The sequence below is a fragment of the Suncus etruscus genome, chromosome 4 (assembly GCF_024139225.1).
Source record: "Suncus etruscus isolate mSunEtr1 chromosome 4, mSunEtr1.pri.cur, whole genome shotgun sequence".
NCBI classification, from domain to species: domain Eukaryota; kingdom Metazoa; phylum Chordata; class Mammalia; order Eulipotyphla; family Soricidae; genus Suncus; species Suncus etruscus.
In genome coordinates, this window is record NC_064851.1 from 98,191,190 (window position 1) to 98,202,913 (window position 11,724).

Genomic DNA, 11,724 nt, shown 5'->3' on the forward strand with positions numbered 1-11,724 from the left:
AGAATGGTGAGTTTATATTATCCTGGGTCTCTACTTGACATCCTATTTCAGATCTGTTTATTTTGTGAGAAGCTTTGAAATGGGAAAAATAATGGTTAGAGTTAGAACAATTATGCTGATAGTTGTACAAATCAAAGTGGAAATAAATATTTCTTTAAACCAAACCTATTAAAAAGAAAAATGAGTAGAGGATGATCAAGTAATATTCATGAATGTCTATTCTGTGGTTTATTATGCTTCAGTTTTACATAATATGATATCAGGAAGATATTTTTTTCCAAGTAGGAAATTATCTTATTTTTAAAATGATGAGACATGGGGCCAGAATGATAGCACGGAGGTAAGTCATTTGCCTTGCATGCAGAAAGTTGGTGGTTCAAATTCTGGCATCCATATGGTCCCCTGAGCCTGCCAGGAGTGATTTCTGAGCATAGAGCCAGGAGTAACCCCTGAGTACAACCCAGTGTGATCCAAAAAAACAAAACAATTAAAAATTAAAAAAAAATAAAAATGATGAAACGATCAGATATCAGAGAAATTAAATCATTCTTCCCATTGCTTAGAAACATAGCAATCTAGAATTAAAGCTATATATGAATAATTTGAAGTTACATGGATTGAACTGGAAGGTATCATGATAATTGATGTCAGCCAGAATTATCTCATGTGGGATATAAAGAAACATAATATGAATTACCAGGTAATCAAGGCCAATAGAACTAGAAAACAGGTTTATAAAAACTGAATTTGACAAGATGAGGCAGGTGGGTGGGAGGTTTCTGAAGGATTCAAGACAGTGGTGGAGGAAAGCAAGCACTCTGGGGGAGTGTGGTATTGAAACTTTGTATGCATTAACCCTATCAGTAACTGTATTGTAAATCATTATGCTTCAAATTTTAAAATATAAATTAATAAAGTAAATAAATTTTGTTTCCAGCATGTATTCTTATGCCAGATTTATATCTTTTAAATTCATTTTTCACTAATTAAGACACCATAATTTACAACTTTATCATAGTTGTAGTTAGGAGCGCAATGTTCCAGCACAGTTCCATTACCAGTGTCAGTGCCCCTCCAACAATGTTCCCAGTTTCCATCTTATCATTTTTTATATAAAGTAAAATTCTTTACTTTAAATTGTGATCAATTACCTAGTAATTTCCCATACAAGACAAACAAAACATTAGCAGGCATTTTAAGAAGTGCATTCTAGAATTGGTGTCTCAATCTCATGCTCTCCCTTGAGTCATCTTTGCTGGCTGGCTTTTTCCACACTGAAGAGTCCACAATATCTCTTGAGCATACTTTCCTCTCTCTCTCTCTCTCTCTCTCTCTCTCTCTCTCTCTCTCTCTCTCTCTCTCTCTCTCTCTTCCCCTTTCTCTCCCTCTCTTTCTCTCTCCTCTCTCTCCACATCCTGCTAAGTAAATTTTATTTCATGAAAACGATCTTGCTTCATAAAAACAATGCATTCTGACATGATATAATTTATCAAAGATAATATATATAATAACATTAGTTGAGGAAAGCTTGAACTGTCAGTGCTTTAGGCTGTGAGTAAAGAATCAATCCATTAGGGCTGGAGAACAGATAAGGCTTTGTATGACATAGGTTCTATCCCAGTATAACAGATGGTCTCACAAGCTCCCACAGAGTGATTTCTGAGCGCAAAGTGATAAGTAAATCCTGAGCGCTGTGCCCCCAATTTACTGAAATATATATTTAAATAGCACTAAATGTATGCAAATATATCAAACTATATTTGAACATATTTAATATTTTATAATATGAAATACAATATTCACTTTAGTTTAATTTTGCATATCAACATCCAACGTTCTATTCTTCCCTAGATATTATAAAATAAATATGATCAAAATATTTTCTTTCTTTTTTTTAAAATATGGAACGCTTCACAAATTTGCGTGTCACCTTGTGCAGGGGCCATTTTAATCTTCTCTGTATCATCGAATTTTAGTATATGTGCTGCCGAAGCAAGCACAAAATATTTTCTTGAGAAAAGTATAATAAAGGGTGTCCAGAGAAATAACATATTGGGTGGGGCATATGCCTTGCAAATGGCTGATTTGGGTTCAGTCCTGGGCAACCCATATAGTCCCCTGAGCCTGCCAGAAATGATTTCTGAGTACAGAACAAGGAGTTACTCCTGGCAGCCACTAGAGTGTACAAAGAGAAGCTAGATGTTATCTTTTAATAAATATATACATGGTGTACTTACCTGGAAGGGGAGATACCATAATCACATAGGTGGTTTCCCCAGGGCGAGGCTCAGCCATTGCACTCCGGGTGTGCTGACCCCTGTGATTTCCCCAAATGTGGGAAACTCAACTGCATAATTTGTGGTAGTGGGGGACTGCAATCGCGATCTCCCCTAAAAAAAAAAAAAGAAAAATATATACATGGTAGGTCTAAAATATTTCTGGATATATGAATGTAACTGAATTCAGAATAGAAGGATATATGTACTCTATTGTTTAAAGCAAAACTTTTACATTTTTTTGTAATACTTTTACAACATGACTAATACAATTATGTCACAGAGTCACCATTCAGCCATGAGTCACATCTCAGAGAGACAATAATAAAAAAAAATGAGCACTGCATTGCCGGATAGTAACTATGTACAGATACGATAGGAGGCTTAGTGGAAACTTCGATTTATAAAAATTTTAATTTTTATTAATACATCTCAATTTACTAAGTCAATAGTAATAGAATTGTTTCAGGCATAAAATGTTCCAATATCAATTTCACCACAGCATGCCAGTTTCTCCATCAAATTCCAAGATTGACACCCATTTCACATTCAGCCTCCTTGGCAGGCATATAACAAATTTATTGCACATTACTTGCTCCAACAAGATTTTAAAATAATGCAATGGGATTATCAAAAAATAAATCAATTAAAGTAAATCTATGATGATTGACTGCTATATGGTTTTGAACCATGTAAAGACATTTAAATCATTAACTGTATACTAATATAATTCTATGCTAGACTGGAAGATAGCACAATAGGGCACTTGCCTTGCACATGGCCTACCCAGGACCATCGGTGATTTTATTTCTGGTATCCCATATGGTACCTTGAGTCTGACAGGGGCAATATCTGAGTGCAAAGCCAAGAGTAACCCCTGAGTGTCACCAGGTGTAACCCAAAAACAATAACAACAAAATTTTATGCTATGTACATATGCAAGTTTTCAACTAGCATTTAAAATATATTTAATTAAATTTCATTTTCATTGATCTTAACATGATAATTATTACATATTCCATTATAAACTTTTTTCTTTTTGTTTTTTTCAATCTTCATTATAAACTTTTAAAAAATTTGTGTTAATATATTTTAGAGTTTACATGAAATAGGTAAAGCCTAAAAATGTAAAATTTAGTAAGAATTAGGAGAATTAAGAAAACATAAAGGAGAAAATCTGAAAATCTGAAAAAGAAGTGTTTTATCCTTAGAGAGTATAGGTTTTTTTTTATTAGAAAACATGTGGTCTAGTTGAACATACTTTTATGTGTTAATTAATTCAGAAGTAAAATATTATAGTTAAATTTTGTGGTATAAAAATGATCGGAAATAGAACACTCAATATAAATGAGAATTTAATTCATTATTAAAAATACATAAAGTCACTTAGTAAGCTTAGAGTGAACATATGTTTCTTAATGTAGTAGAGGTAATTATAAGGCCTACTTGTGAATATCATATTCAATACTTAGTACTGGGAAGTTTTTCCTGTCCATTAAAATAAATGTACATTTTATGCTTTCAGAAAAACTGTTTTCAAGGTCATTAATCACACAAATTGAATAATAGTATAGCTGGATAGAATATTCTTAGTGACATGTTCATTTTCTTGTGTTTTTGTACCATAGTCATTCTCTTCTGGTTCATCATAGGGTCTCATTTGATAGATCTGCTGTGGATCTTATGGGCTTTTCTTTATATATATAGAAAAACTTTCATATATATATGAAAGTTCCTTTTTTATCTTGCTGTTTTAGATATTCTGTTTCTATTTTTCTTATTTATCAGTCTGAGTGCAGTGTTTTCTAAGAATTTTCCTTGTTGAGCCTATTTTCGCTGAGACCCTTCTGTCCTTTTGTATTTGATTATGATATTTTTCAATTCTAGGAATGTCTTAACTGTGATAGCTTTGCCTATTGGTTCTCCATCAAATTTGCCTTTCTGATTTTTGGATCTCTAATGATTCTTATATTATTTCCAGTGTGCTGCTTTTTTTTTTCTTTTCAGAATTTTCCCCTTGTTTGTTATTTTCTAAAGGTTTCCTCTATCTCATCTTAAAGCTTCTGAATCATTTACTCAGCTGCTATAATTCTTTATTTTTTAATTATTTAAATCTACTATATTGCCATTAATATTTTGTTTTTCTTTGTTTTTTTTCCAATATCCTTTTTCTTTATTTAAACATCTTGATTACAAATATGATTGTGATTAGGTTTCAGTCATGTAAAGAACACCCCCTTTCACCAGTGCAACATTCCTACCACAACTGACCCAAATCTCCCTGCATCCCACACCACCCCCACCTGTACTCTAGATAGGCTTTCCAGTTCCCTCATTCATTCACATGATTATGGTAGTTCTCAGTGTAGTTATTTCTATAACTGCACTCACCACTCTTTGTGGTGAGCTTCATGAAATGAGCTGGTGTTCCAGGCCTCCTCTCATTGTCTCTAAGGATTGTTGCAAACATGATTTTTATTTTTCTTAAAACCCACAGATGAGTAAGATTATTCTGTGTGTCTCTCTCTCCCTCTGACTTATTTCACTCAGCATGATAGACTCCATGTACATCCATGTATAGGAAAATTTTATGACTTCATCTCTCCTGATGGCTGCATTATATTCCATTGTGTATATGTACCACAGTTTCTTTAGCCATTCGTCTGTTGAAGGTCATCCTGGTTGTTTCCAGAGCCTGGCTATATATAGTGCTGCAATAAATATAGGTGTGAGGAAGTGGGTCTTGTATTGTATTCTTGTGTTCCTAGGGTATATCCTTAGGAGAGGAATAGCTGGATCTAATGGGAGCTCAATTTCCAGTTTTTGGAGGAATCTCCATATCACTTACCATAGAGGTGGGACTAGACGGCATTCCCACCAGCAGTGGATAAGAGTTCCTTTCTCTCCACATCCCCGTCAGCACTGATTGTTCTCATTATTTGTGATGTGTGCCAATCTCTGTGGTGTGAGATGGTATCTCATTAATGTTTTGATTAGCATCTCCCTGATGATCAGTGATGAGGAGCATTTTTTTATGTGTCTTTTGGCCATTTGTATTTCTTTTTTTTATCAAAGTGTCTGTTCATTTCTTCTCCCCATTTTTTTTTATGGGATTAGATGTTTATTTTTTATAAAGTTTTGTCAGTGCCCTGTATATTTTGGAGATTAGCCCTTATTGATGGGTATTGGGTGAATAGTTTCTCCCACTCAGTGGGTGGCTCTTGTAATCTGGGCACTATTTTTTTTGAGGTGCAGAAACTTCTCATCTTAATGTATTCCCATCTGTTTATCTCTGCTTCCACTTGTTTGGAAAGTGCAGTTTCCTCCTTGAAGATGCCTTTAGTCTCAATGTCATGGAGTGTTTTACCTACGTATTGTTCTATATACCTTATGGTATCAGGTCTGATATCAAGGTCTTTAATCCATTTGTATCTTGCCTTCGTACATTATGTTAACTTGAGTGTATGTTTGCTTTTTTGCAAGTGGCTAACCAGTTCTGCCAGCACCACTTGTTGAAGAGGTTTTCCTTGCTCCACTTAGGATTTTTTGCTTTTTTGTCAAAGATAAGGTAATTGTATGTCTGGGGAATGCTCTCTGAGAACTCAAGCCTATTCCACTGATCTGAGGTCTTTCTTTATTTCAATACCATGATGTTTTGATAACTATTTCTTTGTAGTACAGTTTAAAGTTAGGGAAAATAATGCCTACCATACTCCTTTTCCCTGGGAGTGCTTTAGCTATTCGAGGGTGTTTATTGTTCCAGATGAACTTCATAAGTGTTTGATCCACTTCTTTAAAAAATGTCATGGGTATCTATAGAGGGATCACATTAAATCTGTACAATGCTTTGGGGGGTATTGCCATTTTAATGATGTTAATCCTGCCAGTCTATGAGCAGGGCATGTGTTTCCATTTCCGTGTGTTCTCTCTTATTTCTTGGAGTAGGGCTTTATAGTTTTCTTTGTACAGGTCCCTCACGTCTTTGGTCAAGTTGACTTCAAGATATTTGAGTTTGTGTGGCACTAATGTGAATGGGATTGCCTACTTAACCTCCATCTCTTCCCTATTATTATTGGTGTATTAAAAGGCCATTGATTTTTGTGTGTTAATTTTGTAGCCTGTTACCTTGCTATATGAGTCTATTGTTTCTAGAAGCTTTTTGGTAGAGTCTTTAAAGTTTTCTAAGTAGAGTATCATGTCATCTGCAAACAGTGAGAGCTTGACTTCTTCCTTTCCTATCTGGATTCCCTTGATATCTTTTTCTTGCCTAATCGCTATAGCGAATACTTCCAGTGCTATGTTGAGGAGGAGTGATGAGAGTGGGCAGCCTTGTCTTGTACCAGAATTTGGAGGAAAGGCTTTTATTTTTTCTCCATTAAGGATAATATTTGCCATTGGCTTGTGGTAGATGGCTTCAACTAGATTGAGAAAGGTTTCTTTCATTCCCATCTTGCTGATAGTTGTGATCAAGAATGGGTGTTGGACCTTATCAAATGCTTTCTCTGCGTCTATTGATATGATCATGTGATTTTTATTTTTCTTGTTGTTGATGTTGTGTATGATGCCGATAGATTTACAAATGTTAATCCATCCTTGCATTCCTGGGATGAAACCTACTTGGTTGTAGTGTACGATCTTCTTGATGATGTATTGTATCCTATTTGCCAGGAATTTTTGAAGATCTTTGCATCTGCATACATAAGGAATATTAGTCTGTAATTTTCTTTTCTGGCAGCATCTCTGTCTGGTTTTGGTATCAAAGCAATGTTGGCTTCATAAAAGCTGTTTGGGAGTGTTCCCTTTTTTTTTTAATTTCATGAAAGAGCCTTGCTAGGATTGGTAGTAGCTCCTCTTGAAAGGTTTGAAAGAATTTATTAGTAAATCCATCTGTGCCTGGGCTTTTCTTTTTGGGCAGCTGTTTGATTACAGTTTCAATTTCCTCCATAGTGATAGGGGTGTTTAGATATGCTACATCCTTTTTACTTTAATGTGGAAGGTTATATGTGTCCAAGAATTCATCCATTTCTTCTACATTCTCATGTTTAGTAGCATAAAGCTTCTCAAAGTAGTCTCTGATTAACCTTTGAATCTCTGCAGTATCTGTCGTGATCTTCCCCTTTTTATTTCTAATACGGGTTATCAGATTTCTCTCTCTTTGTGAATTTTGCCAATGGCCTATCAATATTGTTTTTTGTTTTTTTTCAAAGAACCAACTTCTGCTTTCGTTGATCTTTCAGATTGTTTTTTGGGTTACCACTTTGTTGATTTCTGCTCTCAGCTTTGTTATTTCCTTCTTTCTCCCTATTTTGGGTTTTTTTGTTGAGCACTTTCTAATTCTATGAGCTGCTTCATTAAAGTATTCAGGTATGCCCCTTCTTCCTTCCTGATGTGTGCTTGCAATGCTATAAATTTTCCTTTCAGGACCGCTTTTGCTGTGTCCTATAGATTCTGGCAGTTTGTGTCTTCATTATCATTTGTTTCCAGGAACATTTTAATTTTCTCTTTGATTTTATCTCGGACACACTGGTTGTTCATTAGCAGGCTGTTTAATTTCCAATTGTTAATGTTTTTCTTCTGTGTGCCTTTGTATTTCACATCTGATTTTAGAGGCTTGTGGTCATCAAAGGTAGCCTGCAAGATGTCTATCCTTTTTATTTTATGAAGGTATGTTTTATGTGTCAGCATGTAGACTATACTGGAGAATGACCCATGTACATTGGAGAAGAATGTGTATCCAGGTTTTTTGGGGTGGAGTGTTTTATATATATCTACTAGTCCTCTTTCTTCCAGTACTCCTTTCAGGGCTAGTATGTTTTTGTTGGGTTTCAGTCTGGTTGACCTATCAAGTGTTGACAGGACCGTGTTGAGGTCTCTCACAATTATTATGTTATTATTGATGTCTTCTTTCAGATATGTCAGTAATTGTATTAGATAATTTGCTGATTTCCATTGGGTGCATATATGTTTATTTGTCTGATTTCTTCCTGTTGCACATATCCCTTAATAAATACATAATGTCCATCTTTTCCCTTACCACTTTTCTGAGTATAAAATTGGTGTCATCAGATATTAATATGGCCACCCCAGCTTTTTTAAGAGTGTTGTTTGCTTGTATGATTTTCCTCCAGCCTTTGATTTTGAGTCTATGTTTGTTCTGACTATTCAGGTGTGTTTCTTGTAGGCAGTAGAAAGTTGGATTCATCTTTTTGACCCATTTTGCCACTCTGTGTCTTTTAATTGGTGAATTTAGTCCATTGACATTGAGGGAGATGATTGTCATAGGATTTAATGTCATCTTTGTAGATAATTTTGCTCTGTTTTCTTGATCTCAGTTACCAAGGGAATGATGCCTTACTCCCCTTGGAACAAGGCACTTTCTGTAAACCAGGTCTTTGCCCTAAATGCAAAAAGGCTCACCACTGGGTGAAAGATTGCAGATCCAGAAACCTCATTGGTAATACCCTAAGAAGAGGTTTCAACACCATCCCCAGGAGGTAATCGTATGCTAACATTGGGGAAAACAGGGACATATCAAAAGAAATTGCTGTCTTCTTATAAATTCAGATTCTCAAGGGCACACATACAAGATGCAGGAAAATGCCCACAGTGCCTCCCCCAGGCCCTTCCAAATCAGGGGCAAAGTTCACAGACAATAATCCTTTCAAGCCCAGCCCAAGAAACTTCATCACAATAAGGGAATTAATTCACTCACATCAGGGAGTGCCAGATTAGACATATTATGCCCAGAGGACATTACAATTTACCCAGGAGCATGCCCTTACATGTTAGAAACTGGCATTGTGGGCCCACCACCCCCAGATACTATGGGTTTGATTCTTGGCAGAAGTTCCCTCAACATAAAGGATATAACAGTAATCAATAGTGTCATTGACTCAGATTCTATGGGAGAAATCATTGTAGTTATACTGTACCAGTTACATGGACCTTTAAAAAAAGGAGAAGCGATTGCCCAGAGAGTAATAGTGCCTTATGTCAAATTTGGGACTTCAGATAAGACTAGAATTGGAGGTTTTGGAAGCACAGATTCAGGTGCTGCTCAAAACCCAATCGTGGCTCTTGTTACTAAACGAACACCCAATGATCAAACTAGATGAACACCAAATGATCAAACTTCACTTAGAAGAGCAACCCTTTGACAGGATGATAGATAAGGGTACTCAGGGTACCATAATTTCTGATAAAGAATGGCCAGAAAATTGGCCTCTTCAGGAAATCCCGTATTCGCTAGAAGGAGTAGGAGGCCTGAGCTCCTGTCTATTGAATACGAGAACTATGATATTTTACAGCCCAGAAAATCAAAAAGCAATAAACAGACCTCATGTGGGCCCATTTTCACCACCCTGTGGGGCCATGACCTACAAAAACAGTGGAAAGCAGAATTCCACATCCCAATAGCTCCAGAAGAGCCCAAATCTTCTTTTGATTTAAAAACCCAAAATTTTTAGTAGGGGCCACTACCATAAAAACACCAGCACCAATAAAAATAAAATGGAAATTTGATGAACCAATTTGGACAGGTCAGTGGCCCCTTAAAACTGATAAATTAAAGGTGCTGACAGAATTAGTGGAGGAACAGCTAAGTTTAGGACATATTGAACCATCTTTTTCTCAATGGAATTCACCTATATTCACTATAAAAAAGAAATCCGGTAAATGGAGACTTTTGATGGATCTTAGAGCTGTAAATTTATCCATGATACCTATGGGCAAACTGCAGACTGGTTTACCATCACCTGTAGTTATTCCAAAGGAATGGCCACTAATTATAATTGATCTGAAAGACTGCTTCTACCATATTCCTATCCACCCAGATGATTAAAAAAAGTTTTGTATTCTCAGTTCTTCTCTCAATAATACCCATCCCTGCAGACATTTCCAATGGACTGCTGTCCCCAAGGTATGCTGAATTCCCCAACAATGTGTCAATTTTTTGTATATAAGGTTTTGAGCCCTGCTCGTGAAAAATTTCCTCAAGCCATGATATTTCATTATACAGATGATATCTTGCTCACAATGAACAATGAAACAGATTTACAGGACTTATACTCTTATATTATTGACTGTTTACAAACATCAGGACTAAAAATAGCTTTAGAAAAAATACAGATAATGCCATCGTATCAATATTTGGGTTTTATTTTGGACCGGACGTCAATACATCCACAAAAAATTTCTATCAAAAAAGAAAACCTCAGAACGCTTAATGATTTCCAGAGACTTTTAGGTGATGTAAATTGGCTCCGCCCTGCACTAGGAATCCAGAATCAGAGTTATCTAATCTGTTTAAAATGTTGGAGGGTGACCCTGCTTTAGATAGCCTGAGAAACTTAACAACAGCTGCCAAAAATGAATTGGACATCTTCTTGAGCAGATTACAGAAATCGTTTCTCTTAAGATTCATCCCAGGTGAAAAGGTATTTCTGTAAATCTTCCATACTGTAGAAACCCTCCCAGGGCCTTGATGCAATAGTCAGGACCTTTGGAATGGGTGCATTTACATAACAAACAGCCTCACTCAGTTGTCCCCTACTTGCAACTGATTTCAGAGATTATTATCAAGGCAAAACTCAGATCTATATCTTTACTAGCTTTTGACCCAGATATAATAGTTTTGCCATTACCAAAAAAGGAAATTGAGTCAATATTGCCTCTTAATGAATCTCTACAAAGGGCCCTCTCACAGGAGAAATATCCTCCCATTATCCAGCAGGAAAAACTTGAGACTTTTTAAAGAAAACTCAGTTTGTCATTTCTTCAATTGTTCAGGATTCCCCTATTCCCAATGCCAAGATTTTTTACATTGTTGGATCCCAAAATGGAAAAGGAGGAATAACCGGAGACAACATTAATATGACCATAGATACCAAATATAAACCTGCACAGAAAGTTAAACATTAATTTACCTATTATAAGATGTATCTGAAGCCATGAATATAGTTTCTGATTCTTTGTATGTGGTAAATTTATGTCACGTGATAGCCACTGCTTCCCTTAATTCTAATAACCCAATCATACAACACTTACTTAAACGATTACAGCAGCTTCTTCAAAAACGAACTGAGCCCATCTTCATCACACATATTAGAGCCCACTCAGGTCTTCCAGGACCGATGGCTCAAGGAAATAAAACTGCTGACTTTCTAGCAATGCCTATATTTAAATCACCTATAGAGGGACATTCAGCCCTACACACAAATGCTCGCCATTTACATGTGAATTACCAAATTTCATGAAGGCAAGCTAGAGAAATTGTAGAAAATTGCAACATATGTGCACCATAAACAAAAAAGACTCACATAGCAGGAGCAAACCCAAGAGGCTTACAGTCTAACGAACTTTGGCAAATGGATATAACTCAAGCAGATTTATTTCCAAGGAAAACCTTATCTTCATGTTGTGGTGGACACTTATTCTCCTTTTATGTGGG

At 35.9% G+C, this 11,724-nt stretch overlaps 2 non-coding genes across 2 annotated transcripts; one reads left to right on the forward strand and one right to left on the reverse strand.

Annotated features, from left to right (window-relative positions):
• Nucleotides 1–1,895: 1,895 nt before the first annotated feature.
• LOC126007527 (U6 spliceosomal RNA) lies at nucleotides 1,896–2,000 on the reverse strand. Its single transcript, XR_007495083.1, has one exon. It is a non-coding gene; the product is annotated as a U6 spliceosomal RNA (small nuclear RNA).
• A 229-nt stretch (nucleotides 2,001–2,229) lies between these two features.
• Nucleotides 2,230–2,393, forward strand: LOC126007643 (U1 spliceosomal RNA). Its single transcript, XR_007495152.1, has one exon. It is a non-coding gene; the product is annotated as a U1 spliceosomal RNA (small nuclear RNA).
• Nucleotides 2,394–11,724: the final 9,331 nt, after the last annotated feature.